The following is a 13,961-nucleotide window of genomic DNA, read 5'->3' on the forward strand; positions in this document are numbered from 1 at the left end:
CACACCTTTAATCCCAGCACCAAAGGGGAATATAAGACAGGAGGAGACAGAGGCTCAGCTCTGTCTGCTGTCACCCAGCTTTAGTAGAGGTAAGATTTTTCTAGGGATTTGGCTGTTTTGCTTTTCTGAACTTCAGCTTGAACCCCAATATCTGTCTCTGAGTTTTTATTCTTTGTGCCACATTGGATGAAAACCTGCCAGTTCCCATAGGTAACCCAACCACTGCAGACTTTCTATGGTAACAAACTGGGGAGGGGGAGTGCATCCAGGAGAGGCCTCCGGGGGACTGTCACAGTCTCCCATGAAGCTTTCGTGCATGGACACTTCACAGATCATTGTATGATTGTCCTGGTAAAATTTGCCTAACTTTATAGTCACTTTTTGGGGGAGGGAAGTTGACTACTATCCTCCTTGGAAGTTGCCTCTCTACTCCATAGTGTTTTTAATGCTCTGAAAGGAGTTTTTTGTTTTGTTTTAAATAAATGAAGATTTATTATCGCTTAGGGTTTTTTTGTTTGTTTTGTTTTGTTTTTCGAGACAGGGTTTCCCTGTAGCTATGGAGCCTGTCCTGGAACTAGCTGTTGAGACCAGGCTGGCCTCAAATTCACAGATCTGTCTGCCTCTGCTTCCTGAGTGCTTGGATTAAAGGCGTGCGCCACCACCGCCCAGCTTCTTTTCTTCTATTTTTTTTTTTGATCTCTTAGGTTTTCAATGTGAATCTATAAAATAGATCACTATATTTTTTGATGTGAAATTCTTTGTGATGTGTTACTACTGTCTCGGTTACTGTTCTATTGCTGTGATGAAACATCACAAACAAGGCATCTTAGAGGAAAAAGCATTCAGTTGAGGGGGAGTGGCTTGCAGTTTCAGAGGGGCTAGTCCATGGCCATCATGTCAGGGAACATGGCAGAGACAGGCATGCAGGTATGGTGCTGGAGCAGCAGCTGCGAGCTCACATCTGATCTGTAAGACGGAGGCAGAGGGGGAGCAAGACTTTGTGCCTTGTGCCATCTTTTGACACCTCCAAGCCCACCCTCAGTGATACACCTCTTTCAACAAGGCCACGCCTCCTAATCCGGTCCCAAACAGTTCACCCACTGGGGGCTAAGCATTCAAATATATGAGCCGATCAGGACCATTGAGAGCACCACAATGACTCATAAAAGCATACTTGATCACTCCACATTACTTCCTTAATACACTGCAAAAACCGAGTTTGTTATATTATTTAGAAGTTTTAGGGCCAGCAAGATAGCAAGGTACATACAGACACTTGCTATCAAGCCTAATGACCCAAGTTCAATCCCTGGTGGTGAAAGAAGAGGACTTACTCCTGAAATCTGTGCTCTGACCCCGACATGGGAGCTGTGGCAAGTATTCCCACTCTCACCCACCCCAGCCCCAAACTAAATAAATGTAACAAGAAGAAGTTTTACATACATCTTAATAAATATTAGGGGACTGGAGAGATGGCTCAGCGCTTAAGAGCACTGACTGTTCTTCTAGGGGACCTGGGTTCAATTCCCAGCACCCACATGGCAGCTCACAACTTGTTTATAACTCCAGTTCTAGGTGTTCCAACACCCTCACAAAGCCATACATGTAGGCAACACCAATATACATGAAATAAAAATAAAATAAAAATAGTATTGGTCTAAATATTATTTTAAAAATATTTTATGGGTTTGATACCAAATTAGCACTAGCTTATAGAAAGGACTAATGCATTTACTTACCTACTTTTTGTAGTTTAAATCTTTTAAGTTTATTTACTTATTGAAATAGATTATTTTCTCATATAATGCATCCCAACCACAGTTACCCTCCTTCCACTCCTTCCAGCCATCTCCCATCTTCCCTCTCCCTGAGATCCACTACTCCTCTATTTCCCTTCAGAAGAGAACAGGCCTTCTAGGGATATCAACGGAACTGGGCATATCAAGATACAACAAGACTGGACACAAAGTCTCTTATCAAGGCTGAACTATGTAAGCTAAAAGGGGGAAAAGGTCCCAAGGCCAGGCCAAAGAGCCAGACACCTCCATTCCCACTGTTAGGTGTCCCACAAAAACTCTAAGCTAAACAACCACAGCATATATCTCCAGGAACAAGCGAAGACTCATCCAGGCTCTGTGATTGTCCGTTCAGTCTTTGTGAGCCCCTTCAAATCTTGTTTAGTTGATTCTGTGGGCCTCTACTTTTGTTTTCTAAAAATGTACAGCACAATATAGAGATCATCTTCCCTTTGAAAGTCTGGGAAGATTTCTGACTAATTCTGACTGACCTTGCTAATTCTTATAATGAGAAACATTTATATTATTATTATTATTATATTTTTTAGACAGGGTTTCACCATTCAGCCCTGGCTGTCCTGGAACTTTGCTAAGTAGACCAGGCGCCCTTGAACTCACAGAAATTCTCCTGCCTCCTGAGTGCTGGAATTAAAGGCATGCACAACTATACCTGACTTGTTTTGTTTTGTTGCTTGAAACAGAGCTTCATGTCGTACGCCACGCTGGTTGGAATTTACTGTGTAGGCCAGGGTGGCCTTGAAAGTATGGTAATCTTTCTGCTTTGGCCTCCTACGTACTGGGATTGCAAGTATCCACCACCACACCTGTCTTAAAAATTTTGTTTTCTGTCATTAGTTTTCTGCTCTTCTGTTCTCACAGGCCCCTGACGTGACTTGCTGCCCCTTTGACTCTGCTGGAGATCAACCCAGCACCTAGCCTCCCACACTAGACAGGCATCTCTGACCCCAAATTCTTGGACTGTTTTTCATAGTCTCTTGTATATGAATTTTTTAGATACAATTATTTTATATACAATTCATCCAGCATGAAATTCACACGTTTAAAGTGTGTAATTCGGTGGTTCTATGCATACTTACAAAGTTACGTGATTACCACTCCCAGACTCCCCCACCGTTGAGACTGGGTCTCAAGTACCAGAGATTGGCCTTGGACTCCGGATCTTCCTGTGTTCACTTCATGAGTGTTGGGATCACAGATGTGTACCACCATGTCCAGTTTTATGTGGCACTGGGGAATTGAACTCAGGGCTTCCTGCGTGCTCTACTTCCCAACTGAGCTCCATCTCTAGCCCTACTCCTGGCTAATTCCAAAATGTGAAATTTCATATCCATTAGGCAGTCATTCCCAACCCATCACTACCCAGGCCCTGGCAAGGACTAAACCAATTTCTGTTCTTCATGGATTTGCCTCTTCTAGACATTTACATACAAGGAGCCATATAATATATAGACTTCTTTCATTCAATGTGATTTTTTTTCAAGGTTCAACTATTCATGTTGTTGAATGTTTTAGTATGTGCATTAGTCTTTAGAAGTAGTCACAACAAACCACCACGTGGGTGCCTTAAACAACAGTTTATTCTTAGTGTTCTGTGGCTGGAAATCTGATCTCAGACGGTGCTGTCAGTTACTGCTTTGAACGTGTCATTTTGACGAAGCCCAGTTAGTTTTTGTTTTGTTGGAGGTACTTCTGATAGTTCATCTAAGAATCCATTGCAAAGCCTAACTAAGGCCGTGAAGACTTGCTCCTGTTCTCTTCTACGAGTTTTATAGTTTTACCTCCTAACATTGAGGCCCATGAGCAACTCTGAGGTCGTTTTTGTGCATTGTATGAGAAGGGTCAAACTTCATACTTTTGCGTGTGTATCTGGTTGTCTCAGTAGCATTTTTAGAAGAGACTAGACTATTTTTCCCCATTGAATGATCTTGGAATCTTTTTCAAAATCTGTTGACCACAAAATATAAGGGTTTATTTCTGAACTCTTAATTCTGTTCCATGAATTTAATGCCTTTCTTAACATGCATGTGTGTATGTATATATATACACCCACAATTTTAAATATTTTTTTACATTTGATTTATTAATCTGTGTGTATATGTGTTTGTGAGGACCACAGCATGAGTTAGTGTAAGTCAAAGGACAACTTGTGGCAATCAGCACTCTCCTTCTAGCATGTGAATACCAGGGATTAAACTGAGGTCATCAAGCTTCATGGTGAGCATTTTTACTCACTGAGCCATGCAACCCTTGGGAGGCAGAGTCAGGAAGATTGCCACTAGTCCAAAGGACAGCTCATTTTACATAGCAAGTGCAAGGATAGTCTTAGCTACAGAATGTAAACACCAGCAACCATTGAAACCGCACCAAAACAGCAACAAAACAAAACGACATAATATATTACACAATATTTTTGCAATATTTAAATTTCAGTTGAGGTATATGTATTAACTTTTATTTTGTTCTATTCTTGTTTGATTTACTATAATCTATAGTTTGATCTTCATGTAGTCCAGGGTGGCCCAGAACTCACTATGTGGACAAGGATGGCCTAACTAACTTCTGATCCTTTCTGTACTTCCCAAGTGCGGGACTTACAGGCATGTGCCACCGTTCCTGGCTCAGTTTGGCAATTATGGACAAATATGCTATGAACGTTCACATACAAGTTTATTTGCTGACCTGTTTTTAGTTCATTTGGGGAAAATACAGTAAGCATGTATTTAATTTGGTAAAAAATTACCAATCTCTCCTCCAAAATGGTTGTTCTATTTTTCATTCTTACAATAAATCGGAGTTATTGTTGAAGATTTTAAATTCTAGCCTTTATGGGGCTGGAAAGATGACTGTTCTTGGAGAAGATCCGGTTTTGATTTCCAGTAACCACATGGCAGTTCGCAATTGTCTGTAACGCCAGTTCTCGGGGATCTGATGCCTTCTTTGGGCCTCTACGGGAACTGCACATGTACTGCACACATTTGGTGCCCAGATGTGCACAGACATGCACAGACATATATGCAGGGAAAACATCCATACACAGAAAAGTAAATAAATCTTTAAAAATTTAAAAAAGAAAGTTAGTCATCCTATGGGCTAAAAAGTGGCATCTCATGGCCATTTTGATTTGTCTTCTCCTAATGGTGAACAATGTAGGACATCTTTTGTGTGTGTGCTAGCTGTTTGCACATTCCTGGGAGAAATGGGAGAAATACAGGCCTTGTCTCCCTAGATCCTTTGACATTTGTTTATATTGGATTTTCAGCTGTTCCGAGTTCTTTATTTATTCTAGGTACAAAGCTCTTATCAGATCTGTGATTTGTAGATATGGTCTCCCTCCCTGTGGCTTTCCTGTGCATGGCATTGCTGGTGACCAGAGCTTTAAATGCCGATGAAGAATTTATTCATTCTCTCTATCACTGTAGCTTCTGGTGTTATCTAAGAATCATTTATTAAATCATGACTTACCAATGAACCCATGACTTATTTAGTAACATATTAGTGTCTACACACCTTTATTATTATTACTATTTTGACGTTCATTTGATACAGGGAATTCCCATATGTCCCAGGCTGGCCTTGGACCCCTGGTCCTGCTGCCTCAGTCTCCAGAGTGTTGGGATGACAGGCATGCACCATCATGCCTGGTCTAAACATTTACTTTTCATATTATCCCTTTATTGTTTTTCTTCATTCAAGCTTGGGGCTTGTTTAATCTTGATTCTTTGAAATGTATTGGAATTCTATTTGTCATTTATAAGTGATCATTTTAAATAAATACCTTCTATGTGATTGAGAAGAATGAACAAAATATTTTCAAGTATTGAATGATGATATGTACCTATGGCCTTGACTACTTGGGAGGCTGAGGCAGGAGAATTCACTTGAACCCAGGAATAACAATAACCTATACCAAGAAAGTTAATTTTTTTCTTCTTTTTAGTGAGTTTGCACTGCTTTGGGTTTGCTGATCATGAACCTTGATATTCATTTTTTCCAAGTTTGGAAATTTTCAGTTATTTCTTTCTTTCCTTTTCTTTTTTGTTTTTTCAAGACCGGTTTTCTTTGTGTAGTCCTGGCTGTCCTGGAACTTGCTTTGTAGACCAATCTGGCCTCAAACCTGAGATCAACCTACTTCTGCCTCCCGAGTGCTAGAATTTTTTTTTTTGTTTGTTTGTTTTTGTTTTTCGAGACAGGGTTTCTCTGTGGCTTTGGAGCCCGTCCTGGAACTAGCTCTCTAGACCAGGCTGGTCTCGAACTCACAGAGATCCACCTACCTCTGCCTCCCGAGTGCTGGGATTAAAGGCGTGCGCCACCATCGTCCGGCCCGAGTGCTAGAATTAAAGGCTTGTACCACCACCACCCAGCCAGTTATGATTTCTTCAAATATTTTTTTCTGTTCTGTGTGCTCTCCTGGGACTATGTTGTTATAAGTGTTAGACTTTTTCATAAATTTTCATAAGCCTGAAGTTCTGTTAATTTTTTTCAGTTTTCTTTCTTTTCATTCTTCAGATTACAGAATTCCCATTGTTCTAGCTTAAAACTCAGTGACTTTATTCTCTGCTATTTCTGATGGTAAATCTTAGAATTACATTTTGTTTATTTATTTGGGGGGAGCACACATATGCCACGGCACACATGTAGAAGTCAGAAGACAGCTTTCACAAATTGGATCTTCTTTCTACCTTGTGCATTGAACTCAGGTTGCTAGTCTCGACAAATGTCTTTCCTCACTGGGCCTTCCTGTTGGCCCAGTGGTTAACTTGGATAGATTATGGTACCTGTTGTTTGTTCAAACACTGGGGTAGATGTTGCTGTGAGTCTAATTTTTGGATTGGATTAATGTTTAAGCCTGTCGACTTTGAGTAAAGCAGATTGTCCTCTGTAATGTAAGAGGGCCTCACCCATCCCACCAAGGTTCTTGGGAGTAAAGATTGACCTTTCCTGACAAAGAAGGAATTCTGCCTCCAGACTGACTTTTGGACTCAAGCCTGCAGCCTCAACTTTTTCCTGGTTTCCAGACTATGGTTGTACTCTACAGATTTTGGGCTTGCCTATATATTGTATGATTATATTCTATTGGGTCTACTTCCCTGCAGAACTCCCCCTTTCTTTCTTTCTTATTTTTAATTTTTCAAAACATATAAATATTTTTCTCTGTGTAGCTTTGACAGTCCTGGAACTCACTTTGTAGACCAGGCTGGCCTCAAAGTCACAGAGATCTGCCTGCCTCTGCCTCCTCAGTGCTGGGATCAAAGACATGTGCCACCACTACCGCGTTTGTGTGTGTGTTTATGAGATCACTTAGTGATTTTTTAAAATTTCATATACTGTATTATTACTATTGAACATTAGTTTTTTCCTAGCTTCCTCCTTTCCTTTTGTCTTTGACATGATCTCATATAGACCAGAGAACTCTGTACATATAGCCTAGAACTCTGTACATAGCCCAAGCTTATTCAAACTTTTGAACTTCCTGTTTCAGCCTCCTGAATATTGAATGTTCATTTTTAAATAATTATTTAACTTATTTATTTATTATATCTGTGCATTGGTGCAAAGATGTCAGATCCCCTGGAACTAGAGTTACAGAAAGTTTTGAGCTACCATGTGGGTGGTGGGAATTGTACCCGGGTCCTCTGGAAAAGCAGCCAGAGCAGCCAGTGCTCTTAACCCTTAAGCCATCTTTCCAGCATTCTTGAATTTATTTTTATTTATTTTTGTCTATTTGTTTGTTTATGAGACAGAGCCTCACTATGTACTCCTGGCTATCATAAAACTTGCTATGTAGATCAGGCTGGTCTCAAAATTTCTATGCCTACCAAGTGCTAGGATTAAAGATGTGTGCCACAGCTGGACAGTGGTGGCACATGCCTTTAATCACAACACTCGGGATACAGAGGCAGGTGGAGCTCTGTTAGTTTGAGGCTAGCCTGGTTTACAGAGTGAGTTTCAGGATAGGCTTCAAAAGCTACACAGAGAAATCCTGTCTTGAAAAACAAATAAACAAACAAAGAAAAAACAAAACAAAAGAAAGACGTGCGCCACCATGCCTGGCTATAATTTCGTTATATTCTACCGAGACCTGTATCTTCATTTATTTAAAGCAACATGTTTGTACTCATGTAACAGGTATAAGGCTCTGGGTTCAATCCCAAGCAGTGGAAAATAAAAATAAAAATAAATTTGTTTACCTTTATCTCACAGATCAGTATTATAACAATGGCTTTAAAGTCATTGTTAAAGGGGGCTAGAGGGATGGCTCAGTAATTTATAGCACATGTTGCTGTTAAAGAGGAGCTAGGTTCAAATCCCAGCAACCAAGTTGCAAGTCAAAACCATCAGTAGCTCCAGTTCCAGGAGATTGTCTTTTGCCGTCTAAGGGCACCAGGCACGCACATGGTGCACACACATACACACAGGCAAAACATTCATGTACGCAAAATAAGCTAAATCTCAAAAGATAAAGCCATTGTTAATCTCAGCAACTGAGTCATCTTGATTTTGACATTTACTGAATGTCTTTTCTCTCAGAAACTAGTGTTTTCTTGGCTCTTTCTGCACCAAGTTTTGTTTCTGTTTTTGCTTGTGGTACTAGGAATGGAAGCCAGGGCTTCTCAAACGCTAGGCAAGAGCTCTAGAGTTATATCCCCGGGCCTGGTTTGGCTCAGATTTAAACTGTGTTTCATCTTCTGTACGCAGCTGTTCCACAAACAGCCCTGTTTCCAACGCCTTTGCCCAACTCCTTTGGGTTTGCTTCATCTACGGTTTACTCAGGGGTTAGTCTGGGTGGCGTGTGATATCATAGTTCAGTTCTCAAGGTCTTTGTGGTGTTGCTTTGAGGCTGACGAATGTTTGTCCAGTTTAGAGGTAAGCCTGGGATTCACGCTGTGTTCACACAAGATAAAAAGTTGCCTCCTCAAGCTCTCTTTGTGCTCACGTTGTGTGCTTTTCCGAGGCCCTAAAGATGGGATTTCTCAGAGTCTGTCCTCTTTCACAGTTTACAGCTCCTCAGAAAGCAGGGTTGATGGCATAGGTAATTCAGCCCTCTGAGAATTCTTTCGCTTGGTCTGGAGAGATGTTTCAGATTAAAAGCGCCTACGGCCAAACCTGACAATCAGAGGCCTATTCCCAGGACCCATCCGGAGGAGGGAGAGAAGCATCTCCAGAACTCTAACCTCTGGTCTCTACTGTGCAGTGTGCTACATGCTCCTTAAGAACTAAAGTGTAAATTAAAGTATTTTACGTATACATATTATATTTCAGAATATCTTCCCCGATACATTCTCCTCTCCCTCTTTTCTTCCCTCTTCCCATCCCCACTCCTCCTCCTTTTCTCTAGAAAACTTCTTAAAAAAAAAAGATTTATGCTAGGCAGTGGTGGCACAGACCTTTAATCGCAGCACTCAGGAGAGAGAGACAGGAGGATCTCTGTGAATTCAGGACCAGCTTGGTCTGCAAAGAGAGTTCCAGGACAGCTAGGGCTGTTATAGAAAGAAATCCTGTCTCCAAAACCAAAACCAAACCAAACCAAACCAAACCAAGGATTTACTTATTTTTAGTTTGTGTATGAGTGTTTTCCGTGCATGTATGTAGGCATACTGCTTGCATGTGCCTGGTGCCCATGGAGGCCTGAAGAGTTTCTGATCCCCAGGAACTGACGTTGTGGGTGGTTGCCAGGTGTAGTGGCACACATCTTTAATTCCAGCACTCAGGAAGCAGAGACAAGTGAATCTTTGTGAGTTCTAGCCTAGCTTGCTACATAGTGAGTTCCAGGACAGTCAAGGATATAGAGAGAGACCTGTCTCAAAAAAGAAGGAAGGAAGGAAGGGGAGAAGGAAGAAGGAGGAGAGTTCTGGACGGCTGTAACCTGCCGTGTGGGCCCAGCAACAAGGCTTGGGTTCCAGGCGAGAGCAGCAAGTCCTCTTAACCTCTAAGCCATGTTTCCAGCCTTTCTAGACAATCTCATTTCTACTGTTATTTAATCTATACATATAAGATTTTGTGTAGGAACTATAAATGAGAGGAAAAAGAATATTTATATTTTTCAGACTGATTAAATTTATGTAATATGTAATTTTTCCCTCAAATGTCATAACTTTATTTTCCCTTATGGGTGAAAAAAATTATATATAATATGTATACATATAATATCTATTTTCCTTATCCATTTCTGTCGTTTGAGACAGAGTTTCATGTAATCCAGGCTGGCTTTGAATTTGCTTTGCAACTGAGCCTAGTCACGAACTCCAGATCCTCTGCTTCGGTCTCCCAAGCTCTAAAATTACAGGCAAGTCAATTTTTCAAGTTTTCTGTTTTGCTTTGTTTTTCTGGAGATTGAATTTAGGGGTCTTGAGCATTTTTTTTCTGGCCGTCCCGGAACTCCGCATGTAAAGAAGGTTGGCTTCAAACTCTTAAAGATCGGCCTGCCTCTGCCTGAGTGTTCGGACTTAAGGTATGCGCCAACACGCCTAGTTTTTCAAGTTTTTTTTTTAAATTTGTTTGTGCAGTTTTGCACGTCACAGCGCTTATGTGGAGGTCAGAGGACAGCTTCGTGGAGTCAGTTTTCTTCATCCCCTAGTTCCGGGGACCAAGCCCCGGGTCCAGAGGGGCGTGGCTAGAGCCTTTATCTACTCAAAGCCCTCTCGCTTGCTCGCTCACTAGGCACGGAGGCGCGGACGGAGCCTGAAGAACGTTTGATCTCTCCTCCAGATCGGCCTCTTCTGGCTTGCTTCTCCGAGACCTCAGGTAATTCTTTTTCTTTTCTACAGAGACGTCCGGTTGCTAGAAGCAGGTAAGAGTGATTATTGTGGATTTATTCCTGTTTTGGTTGACACCAGAAATCATTGTTTCTTTTTTGAGTCGGAGAAACGGTAGACTTGGTCTTTGCATGCTTGTAAATTTTGCCTTGACTCTGAAAAGTGTGTTTACCTAGGTATACAACCTTTGGAGGCGAATAACTTTTTTTCCCGCTTTAAAATGTTCAGAGCTCTTCCCAATGGTTGGCGGTTAGCTGCTAATAATCTAACTTTTATTTCTTAGCGGTAAGGAATTTATCTCCTGTGGGATTGTTTGTTCATTTTTTTTTGGAGGCAGAGGCAAGTGAGTCTCCGTGAGTTCAAGGCCTGCTTGGTCTACACAGCAAGTTCCAAGTCGGCCGGGGCCTCTGCCTCCCACGTGCTGGGAATTAAAGCTGTGGGCCATCACGCCTAGCTTCTTGTGGTTTTAAAGATTCTCTTAGCATTTCTGTTTTGCAGTTTTGTTTTATTGTGTTAAACAAACAAACACATACAAACTTTGAAAATGGTCGGCGGAGGGCAATATCACCCATAGTATCCATAATATTCTTGGGAGAAAATCTCTCCTTTGTCTGTGTCTCTGTGTCTTTCTCTGTCTCTCTCTCTCTCTCTCTCTCTCTCTCTCTCTCTCTCTCTCTCTCTCTCTCTCCAGGCAGGGTCTTGCAATGCACTCCAGGCTGGCCTGGAACGCAGGATTCTCCCACCCCCCACTCCAGACCGCACTGAGATAGCAGAAGTGCGACATAGCGAGCGGCTCAATTACTGTCCCTTTACCCTGAGGTTGCTTTTGGACAGAGACTGTGGTTTGTGAAATTTGGGCTGCAGATCTCCAGTTTCTCCTAAATTCAAAGGCCTGGCTAATCTCCTTTTTATAGACAAAATATAGATTGTGAAGTTTTAAAATACAGGATGCGCACAGGATCTTCACCCGTGACCATCTGTCCTGCTAATGCCCGCTTCTTTTATTGGTTCGTGGAAAACTCTGCAGCCTTCACCAGTGTCCTGGATGACCTTTGCGTTTCGTTATTCTTTTTCAGATATTTCAAGTATTTTGAATAATTACTTTTGTGTGCACGTATGTGTAGCACATGCACGCCTGGTATATTCATATGTGTGCAGGTGTGTCTTCTGTGCATGACCACGTGGAGGCTAGAGCTCAACAGGTAGGGGCCCTTCCTCTCTCGATCTCCACATTGTTGCTATTAGTCTTTTGAGTGAGGGTCTCATTATGTGGCCTTGCTTTCCTGGAACTCATTAGGTAGACCAGGCTGGCTTGGAATTCACAGCCACCCGATCCCGACACCTGCCCTCTAAGTGCTGGGCTTAAAGACTCCAGCACTCTGCCTGGCTTCCATCTTAGTTTTTGAGTAGGTCTCTTGCTTGACTTGGAGTGTTGATCCAGTTAGACTGGCCGGCCAACAGCAAGCTCCTGCAACTCTCCTGCCTCCACCCAGCACAGCACTGGGGTTACAGCTCCTCATGCTAGTGCAGCAAGTGCTTTTGTCCACTGAAAAGGGGGTGTCCCCAACCCCCCTTTTCTGATATTCAGATATATTTTATCCTAAAAAAAGGCACTTAGGGCCATCTCATCGACTCATTTGTCCTTCCTTCCTTTCTTTCTCTTTCCCTCCTTCCCTTCTTTTTAATTATCCACTTGTTTGTTTAATATTAATTGAATTAAAATACCAGGTTCTGTACTAGGCCTCGAAAAAGAACAATAAATAAAAGCTTTCCTCCAGGTTCCCTTAGCCTTTCCTGCACACTGTTCATCCAGACAAAACAGTTTCATGTCCTAGAACAGAGGCTTAAGGAACATGTGAAGCTGTAGCAAGTTTTTCACTTAGTTCATTTCTAGGGTTTTTTTGTTTGTTTGTTTCTGAAGGTTCTGTAAAGCTAGCCTAGCTACTTTCTTTCTATGAGAAATCCATTACAGAAATACTTAGAACCCTGGCAGGGTAGTTAGGAGGTATTTCACAATGCTTATTGTCAGGTCAATGGAGAAATTGCTACAGGATTATCACTTTGGGGAAATGCTTTTTTGTCAGGCTGTGTTATCCCTATAATGCCTCCTGTTAAATGACATACTTGAGATAGAGTATCTAAAATGAATCTGAGTAATTTTTCAATCAACCTAACAACGTTTCAAATGAACATTTTAAATTATCTAATTTTTGTCTGTCTGAGACAGGGCCTCTCATGTAGCCCGGGCTGTTCTGGAACGCAACTCTGTAGACCAGGCTGGCTTTGAATTCGCAGAGATCTTTCTGCCTTTGCCTCTTGAGGGCTGGGATCGAAGGTGTGCAAGGCTATGCCTAGCCCTAAAATATATGATTTTTGAGCCGAAACATTAAGCTGTAAGTTGTGTTTCTTCCTCTCTTCTGACATTTATTTGTTCCTTGGGGAGAGGTGGGCACGCGTGTGCTGCAGCATGAGGACAGCTTGCAGGATCAGTCCTCTCCTTCCAGCACGTGGGTTCCGGAGACCCAATTCAGGTGACAGGCTCAGCAGTAAGCACTTTTATCTACTGGATCATCGCGCTGTTTTTTTTTTTTTTTTGAAAAGTCATTTTTAAAGCATGCAGGTGCCCTGTTCGGGGGAATAAGTACTTGCTGGCAAGCAAATGATTTGTATGATAATTTTGCCTCCCACCGCATTTCCGTGAGTTGAACAATATTCCAAAATTTATTAGAGAAACTCATGTATGAAAAAAAATCCTTTAATCCCACCGCTTGGGAGGCAGATCTCTGAGCTCCGGGATAGCCTGATCTACACAAAGAAACCCTGTCTTGAAAAGTAAAAGAAAAAAATATTTTAAGCCACATAATGCTACATTAACAGGGGATATTCAACTTTTGTTAAGAGTTGAAGGGAATTCAGGCTACCGCATTGCAGAGTGCTTTCACAGACATAGATGACTGAAAGAAGCAAGCTTTAGAAATAAAGAATAATCGGTTCCTTTGGGGGAGGGGGCAACACGAGGGGAAAGAGCCTTTATTTTCATTGCTGTTGTTCACAACTTGAGTCGTGCTCTTCCAAGGAGGAGTCTCAGTAGGATAAAAATCCAAGAAATTAAGGGAAACACCATATGGTGAGCTGGAATTGAAAACATTTCTGTAAGCACATGGCTGAGAAAAACACGGCTGGAGAGTTGGCTCAACAGTTAAGCGTACTCGTTAGTCTTGCAGAGGACCCAGGTTTGCTTCCCGAAATCCGTGCGGTGACTCAGTTCCCGAGGTTCTCATACCTTTTTCTGACCCCCACACACCAAGCACTGAAGTGTCTGGCTACAGGCATATATGCAGGCAAAACACTCATACACATTTCAAAAATGAAACAAACTTAAATTTATTAT

This window comes from Microtus oregoni, unplaced genomic scaffold (genome assembly GCF_018167655.1).
Source record: "Microtus oregoni isolate MIOR12 unplaced genomic scaffold, Mior012 000211F_ref0000028, whole genome shotgun sequence".
In the NCBI taxonomy this organism is placed as follows: Eukaryota; Metazoa; Chordata; class Mammalia; order Rodentia; family Cricetidae; genus Microtus; species Microtus oregoni.